Raw genomic sequence first — 17,176 nt, forward strand, 5'->3', positions numbered from 1 at the left:
TAATAACATGACTGATGTATGCATATTATGTTATGGATGTGTTTTATGTACTGTGTTAAAATGTTGGCCATGTAATGCCATGTAATAACATTATATATTTTTAAATGTTTTTTAAAAATCATGAAGAAGTTGGAAGAAGTTACACGGGTGGCGAATTGTTTTTTTTTTTTTTAAACAGCGTAAATTTTTAACGTATTCTGGATTTGTATTCTATTCATTTATCGTTATGGATTTACTACTTGGTTTTGATTTCTCTCTGCTGGGTGACGTCTTCTTTTCTGTGTATTTAAATTTATTGGCCATCCCACTGTATTCTATAGAACCAGAATACGAAGTGGCCACCACACTCCAGTCTATCTTGCTTTTTTAAAATTAGTGGCTCTCCACTTAGATAGATATGAACGGGGGTAACGTAACCTTTAACTAACTGTTTAGTGCACACTGTAGTGCTTATGACATTAACCCAGTTTTCCATTTTACTTTTAAAATCTGCAACTTCTACTCCACGACCACCAATTATTGGTGAACCCACATTCTGCCTCTCCATAATCATCTTGGGATTAATGATTCTGTTTTGCTCCTGGTGAGAGAAGGAACATAGGATATTTCCTGGAGACTGCTGATCCACAAAAAGCATAATAACTGCTTCATAGGTACCAGCTTGGAATCTGTGCTTGTATTTTGCTCCTGATGAGAGAAGGAGCAGTGTGCATTAATTCCTGATTGCTTCAGGTTTGGCAGTGAGTGTCTGTGTTGACCGTCCTGATTGGCCTGGTTGCTATTCAAGGCATCTACCAGGAAAAGGCTACAACAAGCCTATAGCCCCTTGCATCATCTGGGACAAGATTGTGGGTCACTGAACAGTTTGTGGCCTGCTTCTAATCCCAAGATTTGTGCTACTGTTTTGCTTCGGGGGAGAGAAGAAGCAAAGGAGCATCATATCCCAGTAATGTGAGGTGGTGGTGAGGCCAACACTAGTAGTAAACATGCAGTGTCCATTCAAGCAGATCCCCTCTTTTCATCATTCCTGACAGGATAATTCTTTCTTTTCATTAAGTGCTGTTTGATTCACTTCTAACTTCAGGATATCTGCCTAAATACTTCCTCCATAGATCATCACTGTCTAGTTATTAGTTTCCCCTCAGCTGTTTGGCAGTGCTCTGTATAGTAAATGCAGACACCTTGAGTGGACATTTTTCCTGCAAAAGCACTGTTGAAATTTCACCAATACCTAGTTGCACACAGTAGAATTAGTTTGCAGTAACAAGCACTGCCCCCAGAGTTGCAAGCCAGATACTCTTTACATTACTTTATCTCCTCACTCTAACTGTTTAATTAATAAAACAGGGTCTGTTGCCACTATCTCTATCACCATCTTGGTGGATATGGGCATCCTGAGGCAATGTTGAAATTGTCTCATGTTTACTGACAACCAGATAATTCTTAAACATATGTGGCATGTGAGACACAATGTTACTTTAGAAAAAGCTCTCACATGAAAGCACTCTTAGTGTTAATAAGGTTGTCAGTAGTAAACATGTTGCACCCGTCACACATAATTCAAAGCAGATAAACAGACCCCATATCCTGAGGCACTTAAATGTAACCTTCCTATACCAATAGACCACCCAGATGAAGTACACATAACAAATACCCTGAAAAGCCCCAAATACACTTTTTCAAAACAATACCCACATCAACACATACAGACACGTCTCATGAAGCCTTTACTTCTAAGCCCATAAGGCAAACCACCACACGATCCAACATTTTGTTTATTGGAGACTCCATTGTGAGACACACTGATGTCCCTCTCACCAGGCTGAGTAAGGAGAAAGTCCTGGTCAATTTCTTACCAGGGGCCATGATCTGCCACATTACACATGCACTAAGGTCGCTGGACCACAAGTACCAGTATGACTCGGTCATAGTCCGTGTGGTTTTAAATGACCTGAGATGTACCTCCCTATACTATATGAAGAGAGACATCATGGAACTCTTGGAATATGTGTCTCAGGCTGATATGAGCCTAGCAATGAGCAACATTTTACCTTCCCCAACAATGATACCACAATATGAACAAAATATGATTGACTTAAATAGTCGACTTAGTTTCTGGTGTCATTCTAAGGGGCTACAATATTTGTCAGCATGAAAGAAGAAGGTCAACATACAATGCTGTTTTGCCAGGGATGGCATGCACCTCTCCCCTATAAGCTTTCAAATATTAGCTAAAACACTGCCCTCCTCCAAAGCGCCTTTTTTAGGCACTACCAAACTGAAAGTACTTCCAACAAAGCAAACGAAAACCAAGAAAATCTAGAGGTGTTACTGCTCAATGCTAGGAGTCCAAACAAAAAAATCCACTCCCTAGAAGCTCTCTTCACCCTAGAGAATTCTGTTATCTGTGTGGTCACTGAGACATGGTTTAAAGCTGCAGACGGCACACTGACAGTGCCAGGTTATAATGGCTTCCACACATTTAGAACAGCTATTACACAGACAGGTACTAAAGGGTGAGGTGTCTCGCTTTAAATTAAAAATAAATATGCCTCAAGGCTGGTCAAACAGGACAATGCATTTGAGCTTTTCCAAGTTCAAATCACCATAAGCAAAATCCAATACAACTTCCTTTCAAGCTATAAGTCCCCCTCTATGACCAAGGAAACCCTTACCATTTATTTAAACGTACTGTAAACACTCACCGTCCAACCAAATTCATGGGTGACTTCAATTACCCCACTATTAACTGTGAATTATATATGACACCAAACACACAGGCACAAAGATTCCTGGATTTTGTAAGCGCAAACTCTCTGGACCAAGTTGTCAGTACAATGACCGGGGTGCAACTATACTGGATCTGGTCCTCACTAATATGGGAGAGTGCCACACACCCCCTAGTGTAATGTCATCTGTGGTAAGATAAATCCACAAAATGGTCTCCTTTGAAGTAAAAATAAAACCCGGAACCCCAGATAATCCTGGAAGATTCAGGAACTACTCTAGACCTAGTCAAAAGACAAAGGTGGGCCATCTGGAATCCCTTGAAATTGCAGACCAATAAGTCTCACTAGTCTCATCTGCAAAGCCATGGAAAGCATTATCATGGAAATGATCGATAATGGCATAGGAAAACCTCCAGACACCGGATCCAACCCAATATGAGTTCATCAGGGGTAGGTCATTCCTACTCATCCTGATGGATTTCTTTGAGAAGGACACCAAATGAATAAGGGCAAAATGGGTCACACTGCTTATCTTGACCTGGCCAAGGCATTTGATACAATACTCCACTTGGGAATTGTTGACAAACTCAAGAGATTAGGTACAAATCCTTTTGTTACCCAGTGAATAGCCAGCTGACTCACAGATAGGACCCAAGAAGTTAGAATTTATGGGTCCACTTCTACAAACAGGCCAGTCACAGGCAGAGCCCCTCAGGAATCTGTCCTGGGACTGCTCCTTTTAGGCATTTTATTCTCTAAAGTCAAGGCCAATGTCAGTGGGCTCTGGCTGATTAAATTTACAGATGATTGCAAATTAGGAGCTGTCACTGAATCCCCTACTGACACAAATGCTCTCCAAGAAAGGCTAACACAAACAAACTGGTGTCAGAGCCATGGACTAACTAAATGCCAAGAAATCCATAATAGTATCCTTTAGGAAGTCAACCACCCCTGGTAGCACTCATATTGGCAACACACCTCTAAGAGTTGACCCAGCAGACAGAGACCTGAGGACACACATTGACAATAGTGAAGAAATTATTCTATGTTGTGCGACTTATAAAAAAAAGTATGGCATCTAGGTCCAAGGAAGTTATTATTAAACTGTATTTTGCATTCATCAGACCTATTATTGAGTTCAATGCCCGTTTGGTATGTACTTAACCAAGCATATTCAACAATTGTAACAGCCACAAAGATTCCTCACTAATGGAATATAAGGTGTAAGTAACATGTCCTATGCAGACCGCCTCAAGGTTCTATCCCTGTATTATGTCCCCCATAGGCTGTTGAAGGGAGAGCTATGCCTGGCATAAAAGGCATTGTCAGACCTATCTCTGATGGACCTCCTGCATATCTGCAAAAAAACAGCACCAGAATTTTCATTCTAAAGACTTAAAACTTGCCTGTGATATAAATAGCGCCTCCTGGAGTGACAGTTATGTATCCCAGAGGCTACCTCTTCTCTGGAGCAAGCTCCCCATTCACATGAAGCAGAGTTCCTTCTAACCCAATTGAAGTGTAACTTGGGAACTTGGATGGGGAACAGTAAATTCATCCCTGGTTTGGCATCTATGTCTCTTATGGATGCATTCAGCCTGTAAATGGTTCATTTTCCAGGCCCCTGCTTGTAAATAATTTAATCTGCCAAGCTCCTGCATACACTTATCAAGGGTGCCAGAACTTGTCAGAGATTTGGGATGCATGACTAGGCTTAAAAAGGCCCTTGTGGTTGTTAGCTTAGTAAACACCTATGAACCCATTAAGCTATGCTAGAGTGTGTTCTGACAAACTGTAAAAGTATGAGGAATGTTTTCTGTGTAGTTTATTCTTATTAGGAAAAATCTGCTTTAAATAACTTAGTTTCTTGTATTACACAGGTCACTACTCATTGTTTTCAGTGCATGTATGGCCCTGCAATACTTCTGCCATGGCTATGGCCACTGGTACTGTTTTAAGGAGCTTTGCATGACTGCTTTTATCCCACACTATAGCCAAACTATGGAACAATCTCCCCACACCACTACGTAATATACCTAACCACAACAATTTCAAATCCATGCTTCTCTCCCATCTCTCCTCCAAATGGGAATGTCCTTCACATGCTCCCACCTAAAACTCCCACACTACTAACTCCACACCTAAATCATCATTCCTTTGCCTACTTTAACTTAATTCAGAGATATTGCTCAGAACACCTTTTCATAAATCTTTTGCATGCATGCCTCTGGCCTACCTTACTCATATTCTCAAACTTTCATTGTTTGTTTTTCTTATCCATTGTACCCATAATATTGTTTTCCTCTGTAATATTGTTAATTTCTCTCTATTTGTATGTATTTGTATGTCTGTTTGGGGCTTTTCCTCTCGGGTCTCCACTGAAAAAGGGTAATTCTTACCCAGCTGGACCAACCCGGTTAAAAAATGCAAATAAATAAATAAATAACCTCTCAGTTGATGTTAAAATGAAATTTTAAGTTCTCCCTTGGATAAAAATGTAATGTTTTGCCCCACTGCCATTGTGATCAAAAATGTAATGAAAGGGATTTTCTATTTCCTCATTCAATTTTGGCAAAAACAGATTAAACAAGTTTCAATATCCCTTGCAAGAATCCATATGAGAATTATATAGTGTTATCTAAAATTTATTTGGTCCTGGCATCAACACCCTTTATAATTTCAAATCCCAGTGCTGGGGTTTGTCAGAAAAGAGAACTTTTGTAGGAGAAAACAGATATCTTTGAATCCAGGTCTCCCCTTCTCCCTCCTTGCTCCAAAGCAGTCAGTCACCACAGATGCTTTGGACTTTGGGGAGCAGTTTCAAGAGGGATAAAAGTACAAGGGGTGTGGAGCACCTAGGGCCAACACAAGCACATATACATTTAGAAGATGCATGCCCTGATCAAGGCACTTGACTCTCTGAACCATCTTTGGCCCCCAGGATCTCTGCATGTGGTTTCAGACAATACCACAGTCAAGTGGTACATCAACAAGCAAGGGGAATACTAGATCATACTCCCTTTACTGATATCATGTTAGCTTGGAATTTAGCTTCACAGCACAGTCTCACTCTACAGGCATCCTACATTTCATCAGATTGGCAGATAAGCTGAGTAGGACCACAGACTCTCTCATGAATGGAAACTATATCAGGATGGTCTTCCAAGATTTGATCCATATGTGGGGAGTTTCTCAAGTAGACCCTTTTGCTCTTCTTTGAACATTCAACTGGCAAGATTCTGTTCCATGACTCTGCAAGAAGGCGTGGAAGACAGATGACTTTTCTTTGGACAGGAATATTACTGCATGCATTTCCACCCTTTCTTCTAATATTCAGGGTTCTTATGAAGATTCTGAAGGAATTCTCAAATATCATCTGTGGTGACTCCCTTCTGGCCTAAGCAACTGTTGTTTTCCTTTCTTTTGGAAATTTCCAGGGCAATTACCACAAGCTTCCTCACAGACTGGATCTGTTTACACAAGAACAGGGGTGTTTGATACACTCTGACATCAATCATCTTCAGCTGTCTGATTGGATGATAGGGTCGTAATTACTTTTAGGTGCTTGTTTACTGAAGACATACAGCAGGTACTAATGGACACAAGAAAGCCTGCTACTAGAAAATCATATATCAGCAAAAGGAAAAGGTTTTGTAGCTGGTGCCAGTAACATAACCAACATCCATTTAGGGCTAGTTTTTCTTTGATTGTGCAATATTTGAGTGCATTACTATCCTATGACCTTCTTTATTCCTCTATCAAAATTCATTTATCAGCCATTTCAGCATGTCTGCCCATGTATACTCCTCTTTCAATTCAGTGTTATGTCAAAATGCTTTTGAAAAGGGTTTTGCAAAAGAGGCCTCCAACTAAACTGATAGCCCTTCCATGGGATCTTCCTTTTTTATTAGAGAAGCTTACATTTGCTCCATTTGATCCAGCTGATCTGTCTGACTTGAGGTTCCTAATATGGAAAACATTTTTACTGATTGCAATGACCTTTAGAAGAAGAGTATTTGAGTAGCAAGCCATTATGGTGAATCAACATTACTTTGTTTTCAATAGGGACAAGGTTTCTTTGAGAACTAATTTTGCTTTCCTGCCTAAAGTGGTATCTGAGTTTACTTTAAGTCAAAATATCCATATCCCTATTTTTGTTACTGAAATAAAAAATGAGGGAGAAAGGAAACTTCATCCCTTGGATATCCACAGACAACTTAGATACTATCTCAACAGAACTAATTCTTTCAGATCTTTAGAAAAATTGCCCATTTCTTGTGAATGTCAGAAGAAGGGACAACCTGTGTCAAAGCATACTATTTTCAAATGGTTGTTAATTACCTTTTGTTATACTCATCATAACAAATGTATACAGGCAAGGTCGAGGCCCTCTCCATCAAGGCTTTGACTTCATCCATGGATTTTAGAAAGGGTTGTATTCTAGAAATATTCTAGAAGGTACTACTTGGTTCTCCGTCCATACCTGCACAAAGTACTATAAGCTTGAGTCCTTCTCTAGGTCCAGATCAAGCTTTGCTAGGACCATTCTCCGAGTGTCCCTGGACTCTTCTCCTTCCACCTCCCAAAAGTAGTTAGCTATTGTAATCTACCCATATAGCTAAGGCTACTGCTGCATTGATCAATATTATGAATATAATACAGTCATGTAAGTTGAACTTAACAGTAGATGTTCAAATAATCACTGCTATAGTAGCTGCTGCCTCCCTCCATCCCCTGTGTTTTTGGCATGTTTTTTATGCTAGCATATAGACATTTATTTTTTGTTGTTCCTAGCACAGTCCTTTCAGGGATCTGTGTCACTCATTCTTCTGGTAGGAAATCTCTGAAGGGTTTGGCTTGTCTTTTAATCTGCTCAGCCTGAAATGCTTGACAGTTTGGGTAAATGGAAGATGCCATAGGTTCATAGGTTCATAGGTTTATACTAGGCTATCTGCCCTAAGGCATTTATAAGCCTAGCCCAAATTTTTGTGGCTTACGCCACCCCTTATATGAAAAAATACTGTGCCCATTAGTTTGTTGTGCCTCTGTCCAGCAGTGACACAGAGATGATTCCCGGGATAAACCTACGATCTCCCATCCACAGGTCAAGATTTCTCTTGAACAGAGCCAGCGAGGTGCTCTGCCTCACATGGATCGGGATTTTATTCCACAGCATAGGGAGTCTCTGAGTGATAAATCTATCTCTCCAGCACATCCTATTTATATCCGTGTTAAGGTTTAAGTCGCTTGCTCTAGTGGTTTTGGTGGATTTGGATTTTTTGTGGTGGAGCATGTCCATTAATTCCGGGTTGGACATGGCCTTGTATGTCAGGCACATGTCACCTCTGAGCAGACGGTATGCAACTGAATAGAGCTGGAGTTTCTTCAATCTGGCAACATATGACAGATTTTGGAGTCCCTTTATCCTTTTGGTGAGGAACTTTTGGGGTCTCTCCAATTGCTGCAGATGTTGGGTGAGATACATCCTGAATGGGGCATTGTACTCTATCATTGGTCTGATAAGTGAAGAGTACAGGGGAACAATGACCTCACTAGATCTGGATGTGAATCCCTTCATGATCAGGTGGGCAATGTAGGAGGTCTTTCTAACCACTTTAGCAACGTGAGTGTCAAAAGAAAGGCCACTGTCAACCTGGGTCCCCAGGTCCCTGATAACCTCTTTTGTGCTTAGTGGATTGCCACCTATATGGTAGCTTGGGGTACCTTGTTTTTCCCGAAGGGTATGACTATACATTTTTTGGCGTTTAACTTCAGGCCATGGCTCTGGCACCAGCTATCTTTTTCCGTGAGTCCCTTCTGAAGGATATCCATGTCCGATGCACTTTCCACTATGGCGCCCAGTTTGCAGTCGTCTGCAAACTTTGTCAGCCAAAGTCCTCCCATGTTGGCCTGTACTTCTGAGAAGTAGATGCCGAACAATAGGGGGCCAGGGACCGAGCCCTGTGGGACACCACTTGTGACCGGCTTGGAGTCTGACATAGCACCAGCAACTCTAACCCTGTGGGTTCTGTCCTTAAGCCAGTTTGCAACCCATCTTGTGACATATGGGTTTACATTTAAGCTGGTAAGTTTTTCTACAATACCCGAGTGGGGTATTGTGTCAAAACCTTTGCAAGGTCAAGGTAGGCTGTATGGACTGCCTTTCCTCATCAATGGCCTTGGTGACTGTTTCAAGAAGTCGACCAAGTTCAAAAGGCATGATCTGCCCTTGACGAAGCCAAACTGGGTCGGGTCCAATGTCTGCAAGTCCCCTATATCTTTGTTTATGAGCTCCATTATGATCCTCTCCATAGCTTTGCAGACTAGACTTGTTAAGCTTATGGGGCGGTAATTACCAGGGTCCGAGAGGCACCGCCTTTGTGGAGTGGGACCACAATTGCCGACGCCACTCCTTGGGCACGATCCTGTGGTAAGGCTGAGATTAAACAGCTGCCTTATGTGCGGGTTTAATTCCTCATTTAGCTCGTGTAGCACACAGCCGGGGACACCATCCGGTCCCATTGATGCTGTGTTTTTAGCTTTAGAGAGAGCAGCTTTCACCTGCGCATTTGAGATGTCTGGGAGGCTACACTCTGCTGGGATAGTTATCTCTCCTTTAGGGAGAGGGGTGAAGTTTGCACTGAACCTGTCTGCCAGTATGTTGGCAATGTCTGTGGGTTCAGTGATTTTGTATCATTTGGACTAATTCTGAGCATATCTGGGAGTTTCCACCTAGGTTCCTAACATAGCTGAAAAAGGCCTTATGATTGTCCTTTGAATCCATGGCAATTTTTCTCTCAAAATTGGCCTTAGTTGATTTTATGAGTGCTCGTATTTTTACTAATAATGATCAGGGGTGACTTCCCTTTTATGGATTTTGTTCTATCATGTAATAGCTTTCTCCTCTTATTGTAAAGTTTGTTAATGGCTGGGGTCCACCAGACTGGACGTTTGCCCTTTGTGGAAAGAGTCTTGGTTTTATTTGGGATTGCCTGATCCATGCAGTCCTGGAGGTGTTCATAGAAGGCATTTGTAAGGGCTTCCGCAGCTTTGGTTGTGGTTTGCACTGGCTCAGGGGCCTTGAAGGATACCACACCAGTCTTGAGTAGTGTGAAGTTTGCTTTAGAGAAGTTCTTCACTGTGGTCTTTTTTGTTTGGGGTGGGGGCGTGATGTGGATTTCCAGTGAGATTAGTTTATGATCAGATCTCACCAATGAGGGATATACTTCCGGTGTGGAGCATTTTGTCCCCATGTTTGTGATAATGAGATCTAGTATATTTTCTCCTCTCGTGGGAACAGTGACTAGCTGTTCCATGGCATTTGAATTTATGAACTCCAGGAACTGTTGGGCTAGAAAGTTAGGGCTTGAGTAATGTTCCCAGTCTATATTTGGGTAGTTGAAGTCACCCAATATGATGGTGTTTGGAGATACATTTATACCCTCCAGTGTCTTCAGAAAGGCTGTGTGGGAATCCTGAGTTTGAGAGGGTGGCCTGTAGCATGCTACAATTTGTAGAGCAGTTTTGCCTATGGTTAGTTGCACCTGGATGGTTTCCGAAGCTTCGTGCGTTGCCACCAACCTGGAGGTGTGGATATCCTTTATGAATATGGATACATCCCCTCCTTTTGTGGTGTGGTCCGGGTTTTGGGGCTGGAACGCCTGGTATGAGGTAAAACCTAGAAGTGCCGGGGTGCTCTCAGGAGCCTTGAACCAGGTTTCAGTTACAGCACAGACATCGATGTTCTCCATACTGAGAAGGGCCTCGACTGCATGCATTTTGAGATTTAGACTTCTGGCATTGAGCAGCATTACCCTCAGTCATGAAGCTTTGGAATCTGGCTGGCTGTCATATCCTTGGCTGGATATAACCCATATAGCTAAGGCTGCTGCAGCAGTGATTGTCTGAACATCTACTGTTATAGTAAGTTCAGCTTATACAACTGTACTTTCCATTAGTGGGTCAAAGGTTAATATGTTCATAGTTACTTACAAGGTTATTGATCTGTGAGGATTTTTAGAAGCCTGGCCGTGCAAGAAAAAAAAAGGTACCTCTATTCCCTGTATGGTAAACAAACCTTGGTCTCTCTCTCGTAACAGGTATGGGCATTCAACAGTATAGTGACATGGAAGACCTATACTAACATGGACGTCAATATAATCAGAAAAATTAACTTGCAAAATGGATGAAGAAAATTCAAGCAAAACAGCAGCATTAACGAAACAATCAATCTCTGACTCCTAGAAAATTAAAGCAAAACAGCAACTTTAACAAAATAAGTCAGTCTCAGACCTACTTGAACCTTGATGAAAAGTAAAGGGGTGGGCCTCTCCTAACCAAGACTGTGCCATGCTTGTAATCAGAAGAAGTTCCATATGTAGAATGTCTGAGATTCACGTCGAAATCTTTCACCCATTTATCGTCATTTTTACTGATAAGAATGGACCCGACCTGCTCAAACATTATTTTTCTATCAGCAGGATTAGTGGGGTCATAAACAAATGCATTTTTAAACAGTTGTTGCAAAGGGGAAACATCCAACATTACACATCTCCCAAGGTGAATGAAAGTTACGTCTGTGAGTGTCCAATGGCTAGAAGAAAAACAGTAACAATCCCAAAACAATGTTCTTTCCTTGTAGTCCAAAAAAGGGAGCATCTCCATAGGTGTGACAAATAAATAAGCTGCTTGTGTTGCTGAAGGTGAAGGTTTGCATCCAAAACACATAATGTGTCACATGTGAAAGTTATGGTCCTCTGTACTGCTAACCACCTCCTTAAACAGGACTGTATTCTGTCACTGTTCAAAGAACAAATACTTACATAGCACATTCCTTACTTTTCAGTTTTTTTTGGCAGGTTTTACCTTCACCTTTAGTCGCTTGCATGATTTTTTCTTACCCTAAGAAGTCACAATGGGAGTTCCATCTTTCTTGAACCTTCTGTCCCAAGAAATGGCAAATCCAATTTATTACAAAACAGTGTAAGAAACTTCTCTGTGTGGAAGAGTTTCAGTCCATATATTTCTAGTTAAATCACTGTATATTAATAAGATCAGACAATAGTAGTAGAAGTAGCGAATGTAAACTCAAGTCAAAAAGTAATAATAGAAAATATATAATTCTACAGCATTACTAAGTATTCAAAAGTAATCCAAGCAAGGCAGGCAGTCTGTTTCCAGTCGAAAATCCTTTATTAAGTACACAGACAAGCGATCCAAGTAAAACAAAAATAGAGTAATAATTTCCTCACAAGCTTTCTAAATATATATATACTTTTTATCAGGCATGGGAGTGGTTTATTGCGCTGTAAAACAAAGTGTTATTGGTACACATGTTAAATTCACATCCCTTCCCCCATCAGTGTGACATTCGAGCTGGTCCTGCCCTACCTAGTAGCTATCATAATAATATATAGCCCTAATGTACTTTAATGGTGCATCTTATTTAACCAAATTATTAAGTAGATTATTAAGTCTGTGATTTTATACAAGGCAATATACCACATGGCTGGAAATATATCAACCTTAGTTAATTTTGCGATCGAAAATGATATATAAATATATACATATACATTTTGCATGTAAAAATCAGTTTCTATTTTCATAACCTATTGTTAACAAAGATCGCTTTCGTCCTTCTAGACTTCTTCAGGTCTGTGTACAAGAACCCTAAAAACCTATATAATTGTATAATTAGTTAATATTGTTATTACCATCATTTTGAATAAAGTGGAAAAAAGAGAACCAGAAAAAAATAAAAATAAAAAAAATATATATATGTATGATGATGGAAACAAAATATACACTTAAATTTCAAATGATTTAAAATGGTATTTAAAACCAATTTGTAGAAAAAAATAAAATAAACTACAATTAGTCATGTAAACAATGTGGCAATTTTCTAAGTTCAAGTGCACTTTTAATTGAACAGTAGTAGTTTAGTCCAGGCTTTCTAAAAGAGTTCAACTTTAATTGCCACATGAGTTCATGTTTCTGCAGAATATTCGGGATGTCTCCTTCAGGATCACCAATGTCTATGCGATCCAGGATCTGGAACTTAAAACCTGCGTGTCCTTTATGAAGAGAAAGGTGTTTGGCTAGTGCATTATTTTTACATCCAGAGTGGACTTCTGACAGATGACATGAAATTCTTCGCTTGAGTTTATTTACAGTCTTGCCAACATAGAATGCATCACATTCATTGCACTGTGCCCTGTAAATTACCTTTTTAGTGTTACAGTCACCCCCTACACTGGTTTTAATGATCTTCTTTAAATAAGGGCAATAAAAACTATCATCTTGCTGTATAAATACACAACAAACCTGACATCTTGACTATTTCTGAAACCTGGTTGAAACCACATATTAAGGACTCTGAAGTAGTTCCCCCAAACTACTCCATCATAAGAAAAGACAGACCTCTCAAAAAAGGCGGAGGAGTAGCCCTTATATATTCCTCCTCCCTAGTAGTTTCTCCCTACAACAAACCTATCCCACACTTCAACAACGCTGTACTTCTCCTTACTATATTACAAATCAATAACCACAAACAAATATGTATAGCCTCCCTCTATATCCCTCCAGGTGACAATATCTCTACACTTGAACTTATCCTTTCTTGGCTATCCAGTAACATTAGTAATGAAACCATAATCCTAGGAGACATAAACATTAACTGGGCCCTTATCCAAGCTCCTTCAAACAACACTAATATCAACCTCTACCATTTCTCACAACTGATCAACTTGCCTACTCAACCCAGTCAAAAACCCCTCTAATGGGAGTATACTGGACTGGATCCTAGTCTCCCATCCCCACTATTTTACCAAAAGTGGCACCCTTCCCGACTCACTAGGTGACCACTTACCCACCTTTACCCACCGACTTCCAACTATCCTTCAACGGACCCACAACGTCATTACTATCCGCAACCAAAAAAACTTCAACCCAATAACCTTTTCAAACTCACTAAATGCAGTAAACTGGACTTGTCTAAAAACATTATCTCTAGACAACACAGTCTCATACTTCAACTCTACATTCTTAAAATTACTTGACTCCCAAGCTCCCCTATGGACTAAGAGAATAAAAACTAAATCAGCCCCTTGGCTATCTAAAAATACTCTATCCCTCATGAGACAAAGAGACAAAGTATGGGCACGCTACCAAAAACATAAGACAATCCCACTCCTCAACGAATACAAACTGCTCCGCAATAAAGCTAACAAACTTATCTCTTTTGATCGACAAAACTATTTCTCTACACTCCAAAACCAAAACAAAAACAACCCTCAAAAATTCTGGAAAGGAATCTCCACTCTCCTCCACCCCAGCAAACCAGATACTCCTACCCCAGATCCAAATGCTTCAGAACTAGATTTAGCCACCCAATTTAATTCCTTCTTTATTGACTCTATTTCAAAACTAACCTCCTCATTCTCTACCTCCTCCCCATCTTCTAATACCCCATCACTCACCCCCACAATCTCTACATCAACTCCCTACTCCCAATCCACCAATTCCTCTACCCCCTCTTCCACACAAATTCTATCCTCACCCATACAACCCCAAAATTCAACACCACCCGAATGCACTATCTTCACTTTAAATCCCATTCCTACTACTACTATTAAGAAACTCCTCCAGAAACTGAAACCATGTACTAATGCTCCTGATAATATCCCTTTTTACTTTCTTAACATTGCTGCCGAAAGTCTGGCCTACCCAATTAGCATCCTAATTAACCGCTCCCTACTAGAAGGCACAGTTCCCCAAATTTGGAAACAAGCCTTTATTATACCATTACACAAAGGAGGTAACAATAATAACACAACCAATTTTAGACCCATAGCCATCCTGTCCCCCATTTCAAAAATCCTTGAAAAATATGTGCAAATCCAACTCCTTCCTCATCTCCTAGACAACAACCTTATAACCCCCACGCAGCATGGCTTCAGACCTAATCATAGCACCATGACTGCCCTTCTCTCTTTCCTTGAAATAATAAATAAAGCCCGAGACTCTGGACAAATTGTTTCCACCTTACTCCTTGATCTTTCCAAAGCCTTCGATACTATCTCTCACAACCTGCTCTTAACTAAACTCTCCAAACTCTACCTATCCTCCTCCTCTCTGAACTGGTTCTCTAGCTATCTATCCAACAGAAATCAAGCTGTAAAATGGAAAAAAAGCAACTTCCTCCTTCCTAAGCACCCCTACCGGAGTCCCACAAGGCTCCATATTGGGCCCTCTTCTCTTCAACATCTTTATTAATGACTTCCACAAATCTATCCCTTTCTCTAGTATTATCCAATATGCAGATGATTCTACTATCATCTGCTCTGCCTCTTATATCTCCACCCTACAAAAACTTACTCAAGACGCCTTCTCTTCCACAGAGCAATGGATGCTTTGCAATCATCTAGCTCTCAATGCCACCAAGACCAAATTAATGTTATTTACTCCCTCCAAACTCCCTCCCCCCAACATAAACTCACTCTTAGTTACCAGTCAAAATAACTCTCCTCTTGAAATAGTGTCAGAGACCAAACTTCTTGGGGTCCACGTTGACAACCAACTAAAATTTAATTCCCACCTACAAAAGAACATCAAAAAAACACATAAAAAACTTGGCATGCTATATAGACAAAATGCCTACCTCACACCTACCACTAAAATCACTCTAGCTACTTCCTTCGTCATTCCCTCCCTCCTCTATGGTGCTCCATTACTTACTAATCTTCAGTGCTCCTTAAAAAAACAGCTCACCTCTTGCTATAACAAAATTGCTAGATTCGCTACCACCCATAAGTCTTCCACTCACCACTGTCTCTCCCTCCCTAAACTAAAATGGTTAGAACTTCCCAACTATCTTGCTTATACTCAACTAAATCTAGCCCACAAGCTTATTCTAAACCCCTCCAACTGTCCCCCCCTCTCCTCTGCCTTCAAAATGCACCATCCAAATAGAGTTCTAGGGTCTAACAATCAAAATCTACTAGAGGTCCACAAACCAAATCATCCCCCAGGCAAAAACCTCCTTTCCTTCAGCCTTGCTCGACTCTGGAACTCCCTACCACCAAACATCCGCACTACCTCCAACCACTCTACCTTCAAGAAGTCACTTTTCTTACACCTAGCATCTCAATGGGAATGCTCTTGTACCCACCCCACATAACTTTTAGTTATGTACTCACCATAACTTCAGATGTTTGGGATCCATCTCGCCTACATTCTGAATGATGGGTTCGGAGCCGATCCCTCGGCTCCGACTCGGCACGCTTATGCCAAAGAGCGAAGTCTCTTATTGGCTGAGCTTACTATATCCCAGGATGCACCACCACCAGTCCCCCAGATCTAGTTTGTCCGCATACATGCACACATGCATACCCTGCTTATATAACATCGTCAGATGAAACAAGATAAAACAGTGGAGCTCAAAACCGTTCAATCTCTTCTGATCTGCAAGGCAGGGGAAGGAGGGTGGGTATCAGGAATGTAGGCGAGATGGATCCCAAACATCTGAAGTTATGGTGAGTACATAACTAAAAGATGTTATGAGATCCTATCTCGCCTACATTCTGAATGATGGGACAGCGTCCCTAGCACCTGAATCCTGGGTGGCTCACTGGAAAACACTCCTGAGTACCGTGGAACCAAATGAAGCTCGTCCTTTAGATGCCACATCCAATTTGTAGTGGGAAATGAAAGTGTGCGGTTGGACCAAGTAGCCGCAGCACAAATTTCGAAATAGCGAGCTTGGAATGAAAATCTATAGATGTAGCCATAGCTCTGGTAGAATGAGCTTTGATTGATGATGCAAGTTGCTTATTCAAGAAAAATAGGCCTGAGTTATGCAATCTCTGATCCATTTTGAGATTGTAGCTTTTGTGATGGTTTGGCCCAATTTATTATCTGAGAAGGACACAAACAACTGGTCTGACTTACGAAGTTGCTGAGTCCTGTCTAAATAGAAGCGTAATTGCCTGTGAACATCCAATTTATGGAGAGTGTATTCTGCTTCATTAGAGAATTTTGGAAAGAAAACTGGTAGTTCTAGAGATTGTTGAAGACAGAAACTAGAGCAGACCTTTGGGACAAAGGATGGATTAGGCCTAAGTGATACTCTATCTTTGTGGAAAATCAAATACGGTGGTTTAATAGACAGGGCTTGAAGCTCTGAGACTCTTCTTGCCGAAGTAATAGCCACTAAGAATGCCGTTTTCCATGACAGATATTTTAACTCGCATGTAGCAGCCGGTTCAAAGGGGGGAGATGTTAATGCGCAGCACCAAATCAAGATCCCACGGAGGTGCAGGATGAAAAACTGGTGGTCTTAACAGGCTCGCACCTTTAATGAATGTTTTGCATAGTCTGCTGCTCATCAAAGGAGGATCCGTGGATTCATGGAATTTAGAGATAGCAGCTAGTTGAACTTTAATAGTTGA

At 40.8% G+C, this 17,176-nt stretch overlaps 1 protein-coding gene across 1 annotated transcript in view; it reads right to left on the reverse strand.

Moving 5' to 3' along the window:
• Nucleotides 1-17,176, reverse strand: part of LOC122816615 (pancreatic secretory granule membrane major glycoprotein GP2-like) — a 501,830-nt gene that overhangs the window by 130,931 nt on the left and 353,723 nt on the right. The window lies entirely within an intron of this gene.

This window comes from Protopterus annectens, chromosome 1.part1, assembly GCF_019279795.1.
Source record: "Protopterus annectens isolate FY-2018-M chromosome 1.part1, PAN1.0, whole genome shotgun sequence".
In the NCBI taxonomy this organism is placed as follows: Eukaryota; Metazoa; Chordata; order Ceratodontiformes; family Protopteridae; genus Protopterus; species Protopterus annectens.